This window comes from Ascaphus truei, chromosome 3, assembly GCF_040206685.1.
Source record: "Ascaphus truei isolate aAscTru1 chromosome 3, aAscTru1.hap1, whole genome shotgun sequence".
Classification (NCBI taxonomy): domain Eukaryota; kingdom Metazoa; phylum Chordata; class Amphibia; order Anura; family Ascaphidae; genus Ascaphus; species Ascaphus truei.
The window spans coordinates 235,772,492-235,793,089 of NC_134485.1; the positions used below are offsets into that span (position 1 = coordinate 235,772,492).

At 48.0% G+C, this 20,598-nt stretch overlaps 1 protein-coding gene across 10 annotated transcripts in view; it reads right to left on the bottom strand.

Moving 5' to 3' along the window:
• Positions 1-16,630, bottom strand: part of NCK2 (NCK adaptor protein 2) — a 139,030-nt gene extending 122,400 nt beyond the window's left edge. For 4 of the 10 annotated variants that reach the window (XM_075590368.1, XM_075590370.1, XM_075590367.1 and 1 more), the window contains exon 1: positions 16,311-16,628. The gene's annotated coding sequence lies outside the window, so the exon portion shown is untranslated. Of the gene's footprint in view, positions 1-16,300 lie in introns of all 10 variants that reach the window. The other 6 variants (XR_012799869.1, XM_075590373.1, XM_075590372.1 and 3 more) reach the window with 3 other exon arrangements.
• Between the last annotated feature and the right edge of the window lie 3,968 nt (positions 16,631-20,598).

Below are 20,598 nucleotides of genomic sequence, written 5' to 3' on the forward strand. Positions count from 1 at the left end.
GTGTGTGTGTGTGTGTGTGTGTCTGACACTGTGTGTGTGTGTGTGTGTGTGTCTGACACTGTGTGTGTGTGTGTGTGTCTGACACACTGTGTGTGTGTGTGTGTGTGTGTGTCTGACACACTGTGTGTGTGTGTGTGTGTGTGTGTGTCTGACACAGTGTGTGTGTGTGTCTGACACACTGTGTGTGTGTGTCTGACACACTGTGTGTGTGTGTCTGACACACTGTGTGTGTGTGTCTGACACACTGTGTGTGTGTGTGTGTGTCTGACACACTGTGTGTGTGTGTCTGACACACTGTGTGTGTCTGACACACTGTGTGTGTCTGACACACTGTGTGTGTGTGTGTGTGTGTGTGTGTGTGTGTGTGTGTGTGTGTGTGTGTGTGTGTGTCTGACACACTGTGTGTGTGTGTGTGTGTGTATGTGTGTCTGACACACTGTGTGTGTGTGTCTGACACACTGTGTGTGTGTGTGTGTCTGACACACTGTGTGTGTGTGTCTGACACACTGTGTGCGTGTGTGTGTGTGTGTCTGACACACTGTGTGTGTGTGTGTGTGTGTCTGACACACAGTGTGTGTGTGTGAGTGTGTGTGTCTGACACACTGTGTGTGTGTATGTGTGTGACAATGTGTGTGACACTGTGTGTGTGACAGTGTCTGACACTGTGTGTGTGTATGTGTCTGACACTGTGTGTGTATGTGTCTGATACTGTGTGTGTGTATGTGTCTGACACTGTGTGTGTGTATGTGTCTGACACTGTGTGTGTGTATGTGTCTGACACTGTGTGTGTGTATGTGTCTGACACTGTGTGTGTGTATGTGTCTGACACTGTGTGTGTGTATGTGTCTGACACTGTGTGTGTGTATGTGTCTGACACTGTGTGTGTGTGTGTGTGTGTGTGTGTGTGTGTGTGTGTGTGTATGTATGTGTCTGACACTGTGTGTGTGTGTGTCTGACACTGTGTGTGTGTGTATGTGTCTGACACTGTGTGTGTGTCTCTCACTGGGTTTGTGTGTGTGGCACTGTGTGTCTCACGGTGTGTGGCGCACTGTGTGCTGCGCACGGGGGGGGGAGGACAGGAGCAGCGCGGGGGGGGGAGGACAGGAGCAGGGGGGGGGAGGAAAGGAGCAGGGGTGGGGGGGAGGACCGGACCTGCGCATAGGGGGGGAAGGACCACAGCTGCGCATGGGTGGGGGGAGGCGGAGAGAGACGAGGGGAACGGGGGGGGGGAGGTGGCTAGAGGAAGGAGCGGGAGGTTTTGGTCCCGGGCAGCGCCGGGTCTCTCAGCTAGTTGTATAATAAATGTATGTATACACCCACTTTCAATTTCAATGATATATACATTTAACACTTAAGATTTTGTAATTTTCATATACTGTTTATATGGTCACATTACTATTTTCAAATTATGGTGGCTGCATATGTTTCAGCACTACTTAGCACGCAAATAACTTCAATTAGGTATGGGAGACATGCTAAACTGATTATGGCACCCTATCACTTCTAAAATGAAAGGGAGCATTAAAGCTGCAGTTCAGTCAATATCCTGCATGTGTGTTTTTTTAATAAATCAGTTCTGTAGTAAGAAAAAATACTTTTAGCATTTTCTGTTTTAAAAACAACAACTTTGAAAGACCAATTTTCTTGTATTCTATTTTAACAAACATGTGCTAAGGCGCTGCCCCTTCATGTCCTGTCACAAGCCCTGGCACACCCCTTTGTCAGCCCTGCCCTCCCTCTAGCACATCAGTGCAGGATTGCTCATGAATATTCATGAGCTTCCACTGACTGACAGAAGCAAATAAAAACAAATGCCATATCTAATTACTGCTGCGGCAGCTTTTATTCTTACTTTTGCCAGCGGTAGGCCGGGATTTACTCCGGCTGGCGCCGGGTCTAGACTGCGCGCCGCCGCATCTTCTCCGTGCACCCCCTCCACTCCGCGCGCATTTTTGTCCCCCTTCCCGACCCCGGCTCCTGCTGTGCCCCTCTGCTTCCCCGCACCCCCGCTTACCTCACTTCAAACTCCAGGGGTGTCGGGGAAGCCGGGGAAGCCGGGCGCGCACGTGAGTGACGTCACAGTGACGCGCGACAGGCCGCGTCACCACGCTGCCCGCACAGCGGCAAAGTAAGAATAAAATGTGACGCCAGTGTATGTCCCCAAATTTCGCCTATCAATACATGGAGAACGAATTGACCGGCAGCTATACAGTTCTTTAGGTAATTAGAGATTGCCCACATAAAACTGTGTGTGTGTGTGTGTGTGTGTGTGTGTGTGTGTGTGTCTGACACACTGTGTGTGTGTGTGTGTGTGTATGTGTGTCTGACACACTGTGTGTGTGTGTCTGACACACTGTGTGTGTGTGTGTCTGACACACTGTGTGTGTGTGTCTGACACACTGTGTGCGTGTGTGTGTGTGTGTCTGACACACTGTGTGTGTGTGTGTGTGTGTCTGACACACAGTGTGTGTGTGTGAGTGTGTGTGTCTGACACACTGTGTGTGTGTATGTGTGTGACAATGTGTGTGACACTGTGTGTGTGACAGTGTCTGACACTGTGTGTGTGTATGTGTCTGACACTGTGTGTGTATGTGTCTGATACTGTGTGTGTGTATGTGTCTGACACTGTGTGTGTGTATGTGTCTGACACTGTGTGTGTGTATGTGTCTGACACTGTGTGTGTGTATGTGTCTGACACTGTGTGTGTGTATGTGTCTGACACTGTGTGTGTGTATGTGTCTGACACTGTGTGTGTGTGTGTGTGTGTGTGTATGTATGTGTCTGACACTGTGTGTGTGTGTGTGTCTGACACTGTGTGTGTGTGTATGTGTCTGACACTGTGTGTGTGTCTCTCACTGGGTTTGTGTGTGTGGCACTGTGTGTCTCACGGTGTGTGGCGCACTGTGTGCTGCGCGCGGGGGGGGGAGGACAGGAGCAGCGCGGGGGGGGGAGGACAGGAGCAGGGGGGGGGAGGAAAGGAGCAGGGGTGGGGGGGAGGACCGGACCTGCGCATAGGGGGGGAAGGACCACAGCTGCGCATGGGTGGGGGGAGGCGGAGAGAGACGAGGGGAACGGGGGGGGGGAGGTGGCTAGAGGAAGGAGCGGGAGGTTTTGGTCCCGGGCAGCGCCGGGTCTCTCAGCTAGTTGTATAATAAATGTATGTATACACCCACTTTCAATTTCAATGATATATACATTTAACACTTAAGATTTTGTAATTTTCATATACTGTTTATATGGTCACATTACTATTTTCAAATTATGGTGGCTGCATATGTTTCAGCACTACTTAGCACGCAAATAACTTCAATTAGGTATGGGAGACATGCTAAACTGATTATGGCACCCTATCACTTCTAAAATGAAAGGGAGCATTAAAGCTGCAGTTCAGTCAATATCCTGCATGTGTGTTTTTTTAATAAATCAGTTCTGTAGTAAGAAAAAATACTTTTAGCATTTTCTGTTTTAAAAACAACAACTTTGAAAGACCAATTTTCTTGTATTCTATTTTAACAAACATGTGCTAAGGCGCTGCCCCTTCATGTCCTGTCACAAGCCCTGGCACACCCCTTTGTCAGCCCTGCCCTCCCTCTAGCACATCAGTGCAGGATTGCTCATGAATATTCATGAGCTTCCACTGACTGACAGAAGCAAATAAAAACATATGCCATATCTAATTACTGCTGCGGCAGCTTTTATTCTTACTTTTGCCAGCGGTAGGCCGGGATTTACTCCGGCTGGCGCCGGGTCTAGACTGCGCGCCGCCGCATCTTCTCCGTGCACCCCCTCCACTCCGCGCGCATTTTTGTCCCCCTTCCCGACCCCGGCTCCTGCTGTGCCCCTCTGCTTCCCCGCACCCCCGCTTACCTCACTTCAAACTCCAGGGGTGTCGGGGAAGCCGGGGAAGCCGGGCGCGCACGTGAGTGACGTCACAGTGACGCGCGACAGGCCGCGTCACCACGCTGCCCGCACAGCGGCAAAGTAAGAATAAAATGTGACGCCAGTGTATGTCCCCAAATTTCGCCTATCAATACATGGAGAACGAATTGACCGGCAGCTATACAGTTCTTTAGGTAATTAGAGATTGCCCACATAAAACTATTGAAGTAAAAAAATAAATAAAAAAAAAAAAAAGGCTGAACTGAAGCTTTAATAAACATTTGACAGAGAAATCTCTAGCTCATTTGGGACATGGTTGCCATAAGATATTATCAATAATTCACCTTCATCGTGTTCCCAATCCTAACATCCCAAAACTGGAACAACCTACTCTCACATCCAGCACCAGTTTAAGTTCTTTCAAAACTAAAGCTGTCTCACATTTTAATCTGGTCTGTAACTGTTACATAAGCCTATAATATATATCTTCTCTAACTGTGCATGCAATGTATATAATGTATATATACCCTGTTAATTTATGTAACTGTATTTGTAACCATGTATTATTTGTCATATTAACTATGCCCAGGACATACTTGAAAACGAGAGGTAACTCTCAATGTATTACTTCCTGGTAAAACATTTTATAAATAAATAAATAAATGAAACATAAGTACCTCAACAAAACTACAGCTAGGATTTACTAAGCCACGATCTGTGAAATCACATCCAAATTTGGCATTAACTGGTATTGAACTGTGTGTTAATAAAATGCCAGAATTGAGGTGAGAAAACCTGCATCGCAGTTTAGTGAATCATGGCCTAAAAGCCTACTATTTTGTAAAAGCTTTATATATTAATATTATTTTTATCTTTTACTCTCCGTTAAGACAGTCAACAAGAAATTATAAAACATAAGAAAATGTAGGGGTGTATTTAGCGTCAATTAAGAACTAACCTTTAGTCCGTACCACTGGTTAAACTGCACAACAAAGTAAAAACGTTTTCTTCTGTCTAAAATATTAGTTATAAAAATCTCATTGAATTCATCCCAACTGCCGAGTCAAATTATTTAAATTTTTTGCCTGCAGTATGTGGCTAACATGAAATGTGTGATCCATAGTACTTTATAATCTAGACTTTTATCCTTATTTACTTTTTTACCACCTTTGTTACACAAGACAGTCCTTAAAAAAATGACAAGACAGGTGGAAGGTGAGTAGGTGTTTTAGTGAAGTTTACATTTAACTGCAAAGTAAACATACTGTATTCTTAAAAATCTTGCTCCTGGGGGCATGCATTTTTATGAACAGTGAACAATGACAGCAACAGCAACTGTTCATTCTGTTTAATATTAAATGAGGGCTGGACAATCACATATTTGAATAATCTCAAATCAAGATTCTGGGGTTATCAGGCACACGTAAATGTTTTTCTTTAGTTTTTTTTTTTAAATGAGTGTAGGAAGTCCAGAGATTGCTTGATAAATTAAACTTTTTTATTGTGTTTTCAACACAGCTGGTCTAATTTGTCAAGTTTATATAACTTCACAAGCCGAAATCATATTTTGTTCCTTCACCCTCTAATAACATTACATTTCCCAGATTTTATAGGAGTGTCGTCACAAAAATAAAGAAATTGGAATAGAAAGACTATATCCTCATATTTATTGATTTACGTTAATACTGATACATCCCAGTATAAACCAGATACAAATTCTGTTTTTATTCTTGAAGCTTTGGGCTCAGAGCAACCAGAATAAGGCCTCGGGCATGGTCAGCGCTTATGCGCTGACCCGTGCTGAGGCGCGCTGCTGCTCGGCACTGAGCCTCTGCAGCCGCAATGAGAGCAGCTTTAGCAGGGGCTCGCTTCCGCACGCTTGCGGAAGCGTGTCTCACCGAGTCTTCAGATTTGGCGCTCGCCGGAGCGCAGGGCCGGTCACGTGAGCGGTTCGCCCAATGAGGGCGAACCAGGTCCGTGACGTCACTGGCCCGCACCCAGACCCGCCCCCGACACACCCACGGACGGCGCACTGTGTAAGGCCAGGGAAAGCACAGCTTTCCCTGAGCCTCATCGTGCCTCCGCACTGTTTAAATAACTATGTCCCAGGCCTAAGGAAAGAAAAATGCATATAGCATGTGTGTGTGAACTCTGTCCTATGTTTAAGTACTCAACCTCATTCTTTATTATGGCTACAGGGTGAATGAAGAAAATGGAGATCACAAAGAATATAAAAAAATAATTTACAGATTAATTGTACTTTTATTTTTTTTGTTTCAAAAAATTAAAACATTTTATTTAAGGAATGAGTAGCGAATTACTTTTTACTGACCAATGAAAGTCTTCTGGATTGCCCAATTGCAACATGGGAAAAATTCTGTGTCCTCCAGTACTTAAAAGGTTTAATGATAATTTACATAGAGAGACTTCATCCTAGTAAACCTGTAAAACCTACATCCTCTGTCTGGGTACTTCCAGAGGAATCTAAGTTATGCCAATACAGACGACAAGCACTGTATTCTTTGTTAAGATACAGGATACGTGTTGACATGTAACACAACTGGAATTAATATCACAGCTATTCAGAAAAGAAAATATTCAAAATACTGTATGTGAACTGAATATATAGCGGTCACACAAAAAAAAAAAAAAACCCAGGGTAAACAAGGTTATTTGTGGAAGTGATTCAATAAAAATACAAAATGATAGAAACATTATGAATTTTAAGAGTAATAATTCTACAACCACGAGCATATTTTAGAACGGGTCTATTAGAGAGGTTTCAAAACAAAAATGGATGAAATGTTTTCATATAATGTACAATATTCTACTGCATGGGCTAAATTTACATTCAAAATTAATACACTGCATCTCAGTCTAAAGCCCCGATTTACTTTTTTCCGAAGCATCTTTATTTGTTAATATGGAGTAATTTATGGCAAACAAAAAAACAATGTTAATTCAGTATGCCCCTATTATTGGCTATTTTTCTGCAAATGTCCACAATGGGATTATTTTAGTATGTCAGCAATTGAACAACCGTAATTTGGCTCTATGAAACCACAAATGACAAATACAAAATATTCCTTTCAAAATCTATACGTGACAATGTTTGATATAAGTAGGAAAGCACCACATGTACATTTTTTTACATTTAATGTGACAGTGAAGCAGAGCAGTGTTTGGGTTATCAGTCTTTCCCACAATAATAATGCAAGTCAAAATAGTTTTCTATATTCATAACGTGGGTATTTCAAGAAAAAGGATTCCAATGTGCAGCCTATTTCAGTCCCTAAGTCAATACCCATCAAACCTATTGCTGGAGAGATTCATAATACAGTAAATGTATATGGCTAAGGAATTGGTAGTAAGGAAAGTACATGCTGCATTTACAGTGGCGACACATCCTATTCTAACATTTCCCGCACGGCAGTATGCGTGCGGGCCGCGTGGTGATGGCGGCACGTCTGCGCGTCACTGTGACGTCACTGTCACGTGGCGCTCCTGGCTTCCCCGGCACCCCTGAAGTTTGAAGTGAGGTAAGCGGGGGTGCGGGGAAGCAGAGGGGCACAGCAGGAGCAGCGATGGGGTCGGGAAGGGGGACAAAAATGCGCGCGGAGTGGAGGGGGTGCACGGAGAAGATGCGGCTGGCGCGCAGTCTAGACCCGGCGCCAGCCGGAGTAAATCCCCGGGCAATTAGTGGCAAAAGTTAGAACAGGGGTGAGCAAACTTTTTATGCCGAGCCCCCCTTTTCATCAATGATATTTGTCGGGCCCCCCCTGCCTGATGTGAACAAAAATCACATGAAAAAAAAAAACAAGTTTAAACGGTATACAATACAAATGTGACTACAAATACATATAAATACTTACATATTTCAACATTATATCGATATGTACGATATCATGTGTGACAATCTCAAGTAGATTCTCATCATCTCCTCTCCTCAACCCCCTTTGACTGCGGGCCCGCTGGCGCTGAGCGCGCAGTAATTGCCGGTATTACTTACATAAATCTGTATGTGTAAGTCCCCGCTCACGTGGTGTGTGGGCACGCACGCTCACTCAAGTTAGGTGCTTGAGTAAACAAAAAATTAACTTTCAAGCGTGCTCAACTTGCCCGCAACAACATCCCCACCCCCGCACGCGCTTGCGAAATAGCCAGGACACCCAGCGCTCATGCTTAGAGAGCTGGTGACGTCACCGCTTTCAAGCATGAGCGCGGTCAGCGCCAGCGGGGCCGCAGTCTTTCTATTGACGTCTATAGACGCCTGCTGCAAATGCATTCTTTAATATTGTTTACATTCTCAATGCTTAGTTAGGGACATTAATTATTATCCCCCAAAGACTGTAAAGTGTCTGTAGAACTGCAGGGTTATAGCGACCAGAAGACAGTAGGACAGGGATGAGAGAACAATGAATGCACTACAATCTTATTCTCAAATTCATTGCACTTATCATAACATTTGGAGCTGTAACATGTTTATGAGATGGATCACTATCTGTTTATTTGGCTGGTATCTGGGAATATTTGTTTCTTTTGGTGCACTGTCAATATCACACAGGCAATTATTTTGGGGTGGCATTCATTCCACCCCATATTTACCTCCCTTCCCTCTTCCCCCCCTTTTCGTCATCCACCCTCCTACTTAGCAGTATTATTTTGTATACCTTTTTTTTACTGTTATGGGGTGTTTTTCCTTGTGTTTCAGTAATATTAGAGTACATTGGGTAAAATTCAGATAGCCTATCCTTTCTTGGAATTTCAGCTGTGCCTCCTGTCCTGTATGGCAGAAGAGAATTGCAAAGCAGGATGGAAGGTCAGGAGCATTAGCAGGAGCAGAGTGCTGCTGCAGAGCAGACACCAGAAGCAGGGACATTCCACGTCAGACATGCCTGCTCCTCCCGTGCAGTCCTCCTGCATTCTTGCCCTCTTCTTCCAATCCACCAGCTACTCTAATAGGGTTCTTTTGCAGCTGGCTGTCCTGCCCTCATAACCAGACTAATATATCCCCCCTTATAAACCAGGACTACAAAACACTGTGAGCCAGATCATACAGCTACATACATATAGAGAGGGTACATTTCCTGATATATGAAAAGTTAGTAAATGTTTCTTTAATCCTGAAACAATCGGTGCACTTTGTGCATGTTGAGTCTCTGGATTGTGACTGCACCTTTAACTGGATGCCGTAAGGGCGAGGGGGGGGGGGGGTGATGGAGTTCGAGTTTATTTATTAGCAGTCTGTGCTCTGTCACTGACTAAACAACTCTTCCAATTCCACACAATGTACACTGAATGCTGACCTACCTTATGCAGCAAGCTCAGTACACACAGCCCTGCTACACACACCTGACCAGCCCCATATATGTCCTCTTCCTGCTCCGTCTGCACAGCGCTGCTACAGGGCAGACACAGGAAGCAGGGACATTCCACGTCAGACCGCTGGGGCCTGCTCCTCCCCTGCAGTCCTCCTGCATTCTGGCCCTCTTCTTCCGATCCTCTAGCAGCTCTGACAGGGTTATTTTGCAGCTGCTGTACCTCCGCCCCCCCTCCATCATGTTCTGCCGCCGCCTACACACAGCATGTTTCGCCGCCCCCAGGCTGCAGCGGTCCTGCGCCCCCCTTAAAAGATCTTGCGCCCCCCCAATGGGGCGCGCCCCCCAGTTTGCGCACCACTGAGTTAGAATAAGATGTGCCGCAGCAGTATACAGCTCTAAAAGAAAGTTGAAAATGTGTTGGGAAAATTGAGACCTTCAGAATCATTCCTTCAAGAAGTTCAAGGCATACAGTATTTGTTTTCATTACTGACACGATAAACCATTTGAATAAAGTCACTAAACATTAACATTAGTATAGCATGTCTAAAAGCTCAAGTGTGAACTGGATTAATATATTCTAAATGGGAAAGAAGCTTCACAGCAGAAGGGCCCGGGGGGCAGTATTCATGGAGTTCCGATAAAGGATATTGAGATTCAATTGGCGTTATGTTAAATGGCAGTTAAGGCAGATCAAGCTCTGATATCCCTTCTCAGAACCTTTTGAATTCTGCCCTTAGTGAGAAGCTTAGCAGTGCATTGAGTTAATTGCATTGCATCATAAAGATTCACTGGAAGTTGCTTGTTGGTTTTATTGAACCTGTTTAATACTGCTCCTCAAAGCTACAAGCGAATGAACCAAGTGTGGCAGGGCTCTGATGCTTAATAAGTAACTGCATAATCATTTGGGAAAGAGCCATATCCGCCTCTAATCTGCTGTATGCAAAACACTTAGTCAGTGTCTAGAAAAGGAGTGGCCAAACTATTTTTCAGGTGTGCCAAATTATGAACACAAATTTTTGGGTGGGCCACTCTCCTACTCCACCTCCCCTCCCTCAATTCTCCCCTACCTCCTCAATCAACCCCCCCCCCCCCATCGCTCTCACTCAATTTCCCCACTAAGAATTTTACCTGGGGGTGGGGGGTGGCTTCCAGTCCCAGGGTGGAGGGGAAACTAGGGAAATAAAACTAATGTTCTTTAATGGCCCAGTCAAAGTCCTGACTTGAATCCAATCGAACATTTAAGGCGAGACTTGAAGATTGCAGTCCATCTACAATCCACAACAAACAGAATTGGATCAATTTTCCCGAGAAGAATGGGCAAACATTTCACCTTCCTTCTGTGCAAAGCTAGTAGAGACCTATCCAAAAAGACTCATAGCAGAAATTTCTGCAAAAGGTGCTTTTACCAAGTACTAACTTAAGGGACTGAATACTTATGCAACCAGTACATTTCACTGTTTGATTTTACCTTTGCTGACATTTAACCTTCTAATATAAGTGTTCAGTTTAACCACTACAACTTTGTGTCTTTGAATAAAAATAGTTCGTTTGAAAAACTGTGCATGCATTATTTGTAATTCAACACATTGTGACATTATTGGTAGGGGTGAATACTTTGGCAAACCACGGTATGTTTTAGTTTACTAAACATAAATAATACAAAAGAAACAGAAATTATATAAATAGGTTTCAATAAGATAATGCTGAGGACTAGAATGTTCTAATAATGTGGATTAACGGGGCATTTGTACAGTAGTAAGCAGAGCAGTAAGAGAATGAACATGCCCAACTTCTATAATAAACATGGATACAATAATCAGATCTGGAGAATGATCTTATATCAGGGGTCTGCAACTTGTTAAAGAAGATAACATTTTTTGTTTTTTCTTTGACAAAATTATTTTGACAGCTGCAACACATGCATGAATATACCCCCACAAATACATCCATATACTGTACACACACACACTAATTAACATAATTATTTCTATGAGAATTAGAGAAAGAAAAAAACACTTGGGGGAAAAAAATGCATCTCACAACAACACATTTATTTCATTACTATTCTGTGAAAACAGTTTGTTAAGTAGATATTTCTCACTCTTCCCCCCCCCCCCACCCACCTCTCACTCTTCCCCCCCTCCCCCCCCACCTCTCACTCTTCCCCCCCCCACCCACCTCTCACTCTTCCCCTACCTCTCCACTCACACCCACCCCCTCAATTATTTACCCATCCCTCACACACACACAATTTAACCTTGCTGCGCGGTGAGAGTTCTGCTCTAGTCCCGTGTCGCTGGAGTGTTCACAAGGTCGGACAAAGAAGCTGGTCCCAACTTCTGGCGACTCGCATGTAGGGTTGCCGGTATTGAACCTGACAGCCCAGTATTTGGTTACTCTGAGAGATATCGGACATGTATGCATTATGTCTCTGGACTTAGTAACCAATCATGGGATTTCCCCTGAGAAGGGATAGAGCAGGGCTGCTGCTGCTAGGGGGCTGGGCAGCTTCCTCTATCCTGATTGGCTGCTGCTGTGTAATGGCAGGAGCCTGGGGTTGGACCAAAGAGCGGAGGAAAAGCATGGAACAGAGGTGTGTGTACTGTTTTGTGTGTGTGTTTTGTCTGGCTGTCCTGTGGGGGTGATAATGACAGGGTGAGGGGGTGAGAGAGGATGATGGGAGGGTGAGGGGGTGAGAGAGGATGATGGGAGGGGGAGGGGGTGAGAGAGGATGATGGGAGGGGGAGGGGGTGAGAGAGGATGATGGGAGGGGGAGGGGGTGAGAGAGGATGATGGGAGGGGGAGGGGGTGAGAGGATGATGAGAGGGGGAGGGGGTGAGAGGATGATGGGAGGGGGAGGGGGTGAGAGGATGATGGGAGGGGGTGAGAGGATGATGGGAGGGGGAGGGGGTGAGAGGATGATGGGAGGGGGAGGGGGTGAGAGGATGATGGGAGGGGGAGGGGTGAGAGGATGATGGGAGACGGGGAGGGGGTGAGAGGATGATGGGAGGGGGAGGGGGTGAGAGGATGATGGGAGGGGGAGGAGGTGAGAGGATGATGGGAGGGGGAGGGGGTGAGAGGATGATGGGAGGGGGTGGGGGTGAGAGGATGCTGGGAGGGGGTGGGGGTGAGAGGATGCTGGGAGGGGGTGGGGGTGAGAGGATGATGGGAGGGGGTGAGAGGATGATGGGAGGGGGGGGGGTGAGAGGATGATGGGAGGGGGTGAGAGAGGATGATGGGAGGGGGTGAGAGAGGATGATGGGAGGGGGTGAGAGAGGATGATGGGAGGGGAGATGATGGGAGGGGGAGATGAGAGAGGATGATGGGAGGGAGGGGATGAGAGAGGATGATGGGAGGGAGGGGATGAGAGAGGATGATGGGAGGGAGGGGATGAGAGAGGATGATGGGAGGGAGGGGATGAGAGAGGATGATGGGAGGGAGGGGATGAGAGAGGATGATGGGAGGGAGGGGATGAGAGAGGATGATGGGAGGGAGGGGATGAGAGAGGATGATGGGAGGGAGGGGATGAGAGAGGATGATGGGAGGGAGGGGATGAGAGAGGATGATGGGAGGGAGAGGATGATGGGAGGGAGAGGATGATGGGAGGGAGGGGATGAGAGAGGATGATGGGAGGGAGGGGATGAGAGAGGATGATGGGAGGGAGGGGATGAGAGAGGATGATGGGAGGGAGGGGATGAGAGGATGATGGGAGGGGGAGATGATGGGAGGTTGAGATGATGGGAGGGGGAGATGAGAGAGGATGATGGGAGGGAGGGGATGAGAGAGGATGATGGGAGGGAGGGGATGAGAGAGGATGATGGGAGGGAGGGGATGAGAGAGGATGATGGGAGGGAGGGGATGAGAGAGGATGATGGGAGGGAGGGGATGAGAGAGGATGATGGGAGGGAGGGGATGAGAGAGGATGATGGGAGGGAGGGGATGAGAGAGGGAGGGGATGAGAGAGGATGATGGGAGGGAGGGGATGAGAGAGGATGATGGGAGGGAGGGGATGAGAGAGGATGATGGGAGGGAGGGGATGAGAGAGGATGATGAGAGGATGGTGGGAGGGAGAGGATGATGGGAGGGAGAGGATGATGGGAGGGAGGGGATGAGAGAGGATGATGGGAGGGAGGGGATGAGAGAGGATGATGGGAGGGAGGGGATGAGAGAGGATGATGGGAGGGAGGGGATGAGAGAGGATGATGGGAGGGAGGGGATGAGAGGATGATGGGAGGGGGGATGAGAGAGGATAATGGGAGGGGGGATGAAAGAAGATGATGGGAGGGGGGATGAGAGAAGATGATGGGAGGGGGGATGAGAGAGGATGATGGGAGTGGGGGTGAGAGAGGATGATGGGAGTGGGGGTGAGAGGATGATGGGAGGGGGGGTGAGAGAGGATGATGGGAGGGGGGTGAAAGAGGATGATGGGAGAGAGGGGATGAGAGGGAGGGGATGATGGGAGGGAGGGGATGATGGGAGGGAGGGGATGAGAGGATGATGGGAGGGGGGGTATGAGAGGGTGATGGGAGGGGGGATGAGAGGATGATGGGAGGGAGCCGATGAGAGGATGATGGGAGGGAGCCGATGAGAGGATGATGGGAGGGAGGGGATGAGAGGATGATGGGAGGGAGGGGGTGAGAGGATGATGGGAGGGAGGGGGTGAGAGGATGATGGGAGGGATGGGATGAGAGGATGATGGGAGGGAGGGGATGAGAGGATGATGGGAGGGAGGGGATGAGAGGATGATGGGAGGGAGGGGATGAGAGGATGATGGGAGGGGGGATGAGAGAGGATGATGGGAGGGGGGGATGAGAGAGGATGATGGGAGGGGGGGATGAGAGAGGATGATGGGAGGGGGGGAGAGGATGATGGGAGGGGGGGAGAGGATGATGGGAGGGGGAGGGATGAGTAAAAATGAAGGGAGGGGGGGTGAGAAAGAATGAAGGGAGGGGGGATGAGAGAGGATGAAGGGATTGGGTGAGAGGACGAGGGGGTGAGAGGACGAGGGGGTGAGAGGACGAGGGGGTGGGAGGGTGATAGTATAAGGGGAGAGAGAGGATGAGGAGGGGTGCAATAATCTTGAAATTTGTGGGAGGAGCATTAAGATCTGTATTGCTCGCCATGTACAGTATGACGGTAAGTAAGTTATTTATAAATGATCTGACCATTACATCATTTGTTCTAAATGTTACTCTAAGCATACACCAATTTGCATCAATTTGCACTATTTCATATTCTATTTCCTAAAACAGTCCTCAGAAGGGCACTCACTCTCAAGACTCCTCCCTAGATTTTTTACGAAACAGAATAAAAATTGGTGCAAATTGGTGAGTACTTGGAGTGAAATTTAGAAAAAATTACGTAACAGTCAGATCATTTATAAATAACATTCTTCCCCACCAACGATTCTCGCGCACATCGCACCATTCACCATTGTGTCTAGTATTTTTGGACAACCCACCTGGCAACCCTACTCACATGGACAAGGTAAACAGGCAGGGAAGGGATTGGTCACAGAGAAACCAGGCCGGGCCCAACTTCCAGCACCAGCCGTACCCCCGCACAGAACCACATGTATTTAATCAAACAACCGCATGTGGCTCTTGAGCAGCGGGTTGCCGATTCCGGTCCTATATACAATAGTTACTTCTTAATTATGTGGCAGTAAGTATGGTGATAAGTAAAAAGACAGAGGACAGGCGCAACCTTTTCTTAGTAAAACATATGAATTTAATCACCACAACTGCATCCAATTCTAACTTACATCAAAGGTAAAACCAATGTGAACAGCAAAGAAACAGACATCAGTTGAGCTGGGATCCAAGAGGTATATTCGCCGTTACAAGTAGATAAGTAACTTACCCACATATTTCTTGAGGATTGTTGGAAAAACTGTCAGATTTATTTTTCAGATGAATGCAAATAAAATACTACACTCAAACGAGATATCCTCATGACTATATCAGCACGATTTACTGCACACCTACCCAACTACAATAATGGCACTCGTCAAATCTTTCACTGACACAAGTGGAGCAAAACAGGTGCACAAAACCTAAAATACATTTGAAAGTACCAATTTACAAACTAACTGCAACTTATTTGTGCTTAAAAAAAAAAGAGAGGATTAACAAAGCAACACAAGATGCGGACTGTGTGCCCGTTGATTACAACAGTGACCTGTGCCATATGTCAGATTTTGGAGGCCCCGTATATTGGTCGAGACCTATGTTATTATCACAGCGGTATACCCTTCAACTACTACAAGGTACACACCAGCACGACACTAACGCAAGACGCGGGGAATGGGAAAATTGGTCACAGACAGCTACAGGAGAGAAATAAAGATCTGCCATTGTGATGACCACTTTCTTAGCGAGTTGAAAGATTATGAGACACCCAGATAAAGGTAAACTATAGACTTATCCAAGTGCTTCAAATCTGGGCACTGGAGACGTATAAAGCTTTACACCCCATCCCCGTGCCAGCAACATCCTGACAGAGGCTTGTGCAGCACTTCATCAAATTCCCCCTGCCTGACCCCAACTTGTGAATGTATTCTCACCAGCAACAAGAAACAAGACTTCACACGATGACATGTAACGGAAATAGCCGTGTTAGTCCAGTTGCAATAGTGCAGAATAAATGAGTTCAGGATTTGGTGATATCTTTTTTATTTGGACTAAAAATGTATGTCATAGGACAAGCTTTCGAGAGTTCTCCTCTCTTCCTCAGGTCAGCAATAGATACACATGTATGCACACTGATAACCAGTATATGTATATACATACATACATATACACACACAGGTTATGTATCTGTCCCATTAGGACAGTGTCTAGAGCAGCTGCTCTCTGGCTGGGGACCCTCACATGAAAAGAAATAGCCCAGAGGAGGAGCGTTATACAAGAAGTAATAAAGGGGGAAGGGGAGCCATATAACAAGGGTGGGATTAGGATTACATGTGGGGGGTGTAGTGTTGATGTTAGAGGGGCACCCTGCCCCGCTGACAGCGGAGCTGCGCCTGCACCAGCCTGGGACACGGAGGAGAGGCAGCACAGAAACTACAGGGTACATCCCATCACCTCCATCACACACACCTCAGCTCACCTCAGACCACTTCCTGCTCGGGGATCCCTTCCTCCCTCCACACAGGAGGGCTCCGGTGAAGCACCAAGCACACAATTCCTCTTCACTTCCCACGTTATAGCGCCTGCCTCCTCTCGCAGCCTTACTTAATGGTCCTGCCTTTGTTTCTCCGTCTCCCTCGCAGGCCCGGGTCCCCCCCTCTCTCTCTCTCTCTGCCTCGGTCACTGCCCACGTCTTGCTGTCTCTCCCCTCCTCAGTCCCCGCTGCGCCGTCTTCTCCTCCTTTCTCCGGCCAACCGACACAGCGCGGCGCGCATCAACCGTCGACCCTTGCGCGTGCCAGTGTCACGTTCGCGCGCGCTCTGGGCTGTCACCGGGCACGGGCGGGCTTCAGTGAGGGGTGGTGGGGCCTCGAGACATGCCACTTGCTCATTCTTTGAGTTCAACTCATTGCTTTTTAGGAGCGGGTGCCACTCTTATTAAACCTAAACGTAAAGCATTGCACATATAATGTCATATTAAACAACATAGGCTACTTACTACATGTATTTTTTATATGCGTTCATATGTTACGGACTTTTGCGAAGTCTCTAGAAGTTGAAGTGTCAACCTCAGAGCACACAGATGTGGGGGTTCCAGGCCAAATATAAAATGTTAATAGGAAAGTGCTGATTTCTATCACTGACGCTATTTTGAAGTCCCTGTGAATACTGATGCTTATTTTTTTTTTTTTTCAATGACGAGACTGACCACACATCAGTGAGACCCAAAGAAAATCAGATCGAATTGACCGGTCAAAGAGTATTTTTTTCCTTTAAAATTAACATTTTGGTCCAGTACTCCTAAATCTCATTGGTCATTGGAGGTTGACATCTCTGATAAATGTGTAGCAGAGTCCCCCTCCTTACCACCTGTGAGGGGGAGGTACAGGGGGCAGTGGATATTCACAGTTGAGTGCAAATAGCCGCACGGCTATTCGCACTCAGTAAACATCCCAGCCTGGAATCGAACCCTGACCCCTTACGGCTATTCGCACTCAGTAGAACTTAACTGAGTGCGAATAGCCAAGCTGTTATGAACAGGTTTCTATGCCTTTATTCACCAGGAAAAAATCAGAAAGTCTTATAGCTCAGTGGTTATGCAGCAGGCCATTCGCATAGTGGACCAGGGTTCTATTCCTGGCAGGGATGTTTATTTTTTCCATTTTATTTTCTACTGAGTGCGAATAGCCGTGCGGCTATTTGCACTCAGTAGAACTTAACTGAGTGTGACTAGCCGAGCTAGTAGAACTTAACTGAGTGCGAATAGCCGAGCTGTTATGAACACGTTTCTATGGAACTTAACTGAGTGCGAATAGCCGAGCTACTGAGTGCGAATAGCCGAGCTAGTAGAACTTAACTGAGTGCGAATAGCCGAGCTGTTATATACAGGTTGCTATGCCTTTAATCACCAGGAAAAATCAGGAAGTCTTATAGCTCAGTGGTTATGCAGCAGTTATGCAGCAGGCTATTAGCATAGGGGACCAGGGTTCGATTCCTGGCAGGGATGTTTATTTTTTCCATTTTATTTTCTACTGAGTGCAAATAGCCGCACTCAGAAGAAAATAAAATGGAAAAAAATGAACATCCCAGCCAGGAATCGAACCCAGGTCTCCTGTACTAATGGCCTGGAGCATAACCACTGAGCTATAAGACTTTCTACTGCTTTTATAGGGCACAGAGGCATAGAAACCTACTGACAGTACAGTGTTCCTAACAGCTTGGCTATTCGCACTCAGTTCAGTTGAGTGCAAATAGCCGCACGGCTATTCGCACTCAGTAGGAAATAAAATGGAAAAAAATGAACATCCTAGCCAGGAATCGAACCCAGGTCTCCCGTACTAATGGCCTGGAGCATAACCACTGAGCTATAAGACTTTCTAATGCTTTTCAAGGGCACAGAGGCATAGAAACCTACTGACAGTACAGTGTTCCTAACAGCTCGGCTATTCGCACTCAGTCTTTAGTTCAGTTGAGTGCAAATAGCCGCACGGCTATTCGCACTCAGTAGGAAATAAAATGGAAAAAAATGCATGCGGCCCATGCACAGGCCTACAACGCGATCTGCGTTCTGAGGGGAGAGAGAACGTTTGCGATGGGAGGGGGCGTGGCGGTAGGTTTGCGGGGGCGTGGCCATGATGTCCCGCGGCTGGTACGCCCTCATTGGCTGAACCGCCGGCGCGGCCTGGCCACGCCTCCATCGCAAATGCCAATCTCAAACTCCCCTGCCAGCTTGGGGAAAGGTGAGCGACACGGTAGGGACTGGGACGGAAGGAACTGGGTGGGCGGGGCTTGATCGCACAGGCCTGCGCTGTAGTACTTACTTGGACCGCAGCCTTCGGAGCAGCTTAAATGCCGGCGACAGCCAAGTTTAAATATACGCGCTGAGGGGAGCGGAGGAGGGGTCACGTGACACCAAACATCCAATGGGGATGAGGGACTAGACTCGTCTCCCGCCCCACCTCCGCCACACCCTCGTCCCGCCGCCATAGCGCGCTCACTGCCTCACCTGTCAGGCCACAAAAAAGCACCAGCTTCTGTAGGCGAGGCAGAGCAGGAGCGCGGCCCGAGGCACCATGCCAGAGTCCTTAGGCGCGCTGCTGCTTGGCACTGAGCCTCTGCAGCCGCAATGAGAGCAGCTTTAGCAGGGGCTCGCGCACGCCTGCGGAAGCGTGTCTTAATAAATCTTTAGTTTCTTAGCTTGCCAGAGCGCAGGGCCGGTCACGTGAACGTTTCGGCCAATGAGGGCGCACCAGATCCGTGACGTCACTGGCCCGCCCCCAGACACGCCCACGGACGGCGCGCGCTGTAAGGCCATGGAAAGCACTGCTTTCCCTCAGCCTCAGCGCACCTCCGCACGGCTTCAGTCTCTATGGACTAAGCCTTAGGCTGCGGCCTGGGAGGGAGCGTGGCGTGCTGGCACACGAGCGCTGCGCCCTTGCTCGGCCGTGCAATTTGTGGCTAGGTGCACGCTCATCTGGGGGCGCGGCCACAACGGCACTGAGCTGGTTCGCCCTCATTAGGTGAACCTCTTGGAGGCGGCAAATTCAATTTAGCTTGCTCTGCAAGCGTCTCAAGCCCCGATGCTCACCCTGGCCAGACACATAAGGCCTTGGCCAGGGTTCCTGCTGGCGTGCGGAGGCGCGCTGAGGCTCAGGGAAAGCGGGTGCTTTCCCTGGCCTTAGACAGCGCGCCATCTTAATCAGGGCCGCCAACAGCGGGGGAGAAAGGGTTCTGGCGTCCCTGACCCGGCCACCCGGGCCCCAGCGCGGCCGGGCGCCTGTTAATAAAATAAAATAAGAATTTGCTGCAAAAAAATGGTGGTGTCTCCCTGTGGTAGCGCCGGATGTAGTCATGGTTAAGTTTCCGGCACGCCGGCGTCAGAGGGAGCCCTGTTTCACGTGGGAGCTGGCGAGACAGGTGCTTCATGGCTGATGTCAACTGCTGTGACCCCCCCATCGGCCCAGCATCGGCCCGCCACCGCAGCACACTGGTGCGCGCGTGAGCAGTGGCGTGATGCCTGCAGCGGGGCTGGAGGCAACTGCTGTGACCAGCCTCCGGGCTCCCCGCTGCACCGCCACCCCCACCCTCTGCACCGCCACCCCCACCCTCTGCACCGCCACCCCCACCCTCTGCACCGCCACCCCTCCCTACCCCCCCATGACAGGGCTGTCCCGCCACACACCACAGCCGCTAGACAACCCACGCAGCCGCGGGAAACCCCTGCACTGCCGTCCCCCCGCAGCATTGTTCTCCCACCCGCAGTACCGCCACAACCACCCGCAAGCACCCTTGCGCCGCGCCCCCCCCCCCCTGCTGGTAAGTCTGATTTTTGGGTGTGTTTGGGTAATTTTTTTTATATTTATTTTATTGCAGCTATTTTTTATATTAATACACATTCCTAGTGAGAGAGACAGAGATATCTATATATACACACATATATATATATATATACACATATATATATATACACACATATATATATATATATATACACATAAATATATATATACCACAAAAAGTCACATAAACACACTTAATACAACCTTTTTGTATTAACAATTTATACATTTACATGGCCAGATAGTGGATTTACCCTCTGGCCGAGCAACTATTGGCCCAAGCAGCACATGTGTTTTTTTTTAAATTTCCCGCGCTTGCTGAAACAAAAAAAATACTCCCCCTCCCTACCATCTGATTGGCGCGCGCTCCCAGGCTTTGTGGGCGCGCGGCCAGACTCTATATATTAGCCCGCCCCCAACGAGCAGCCAT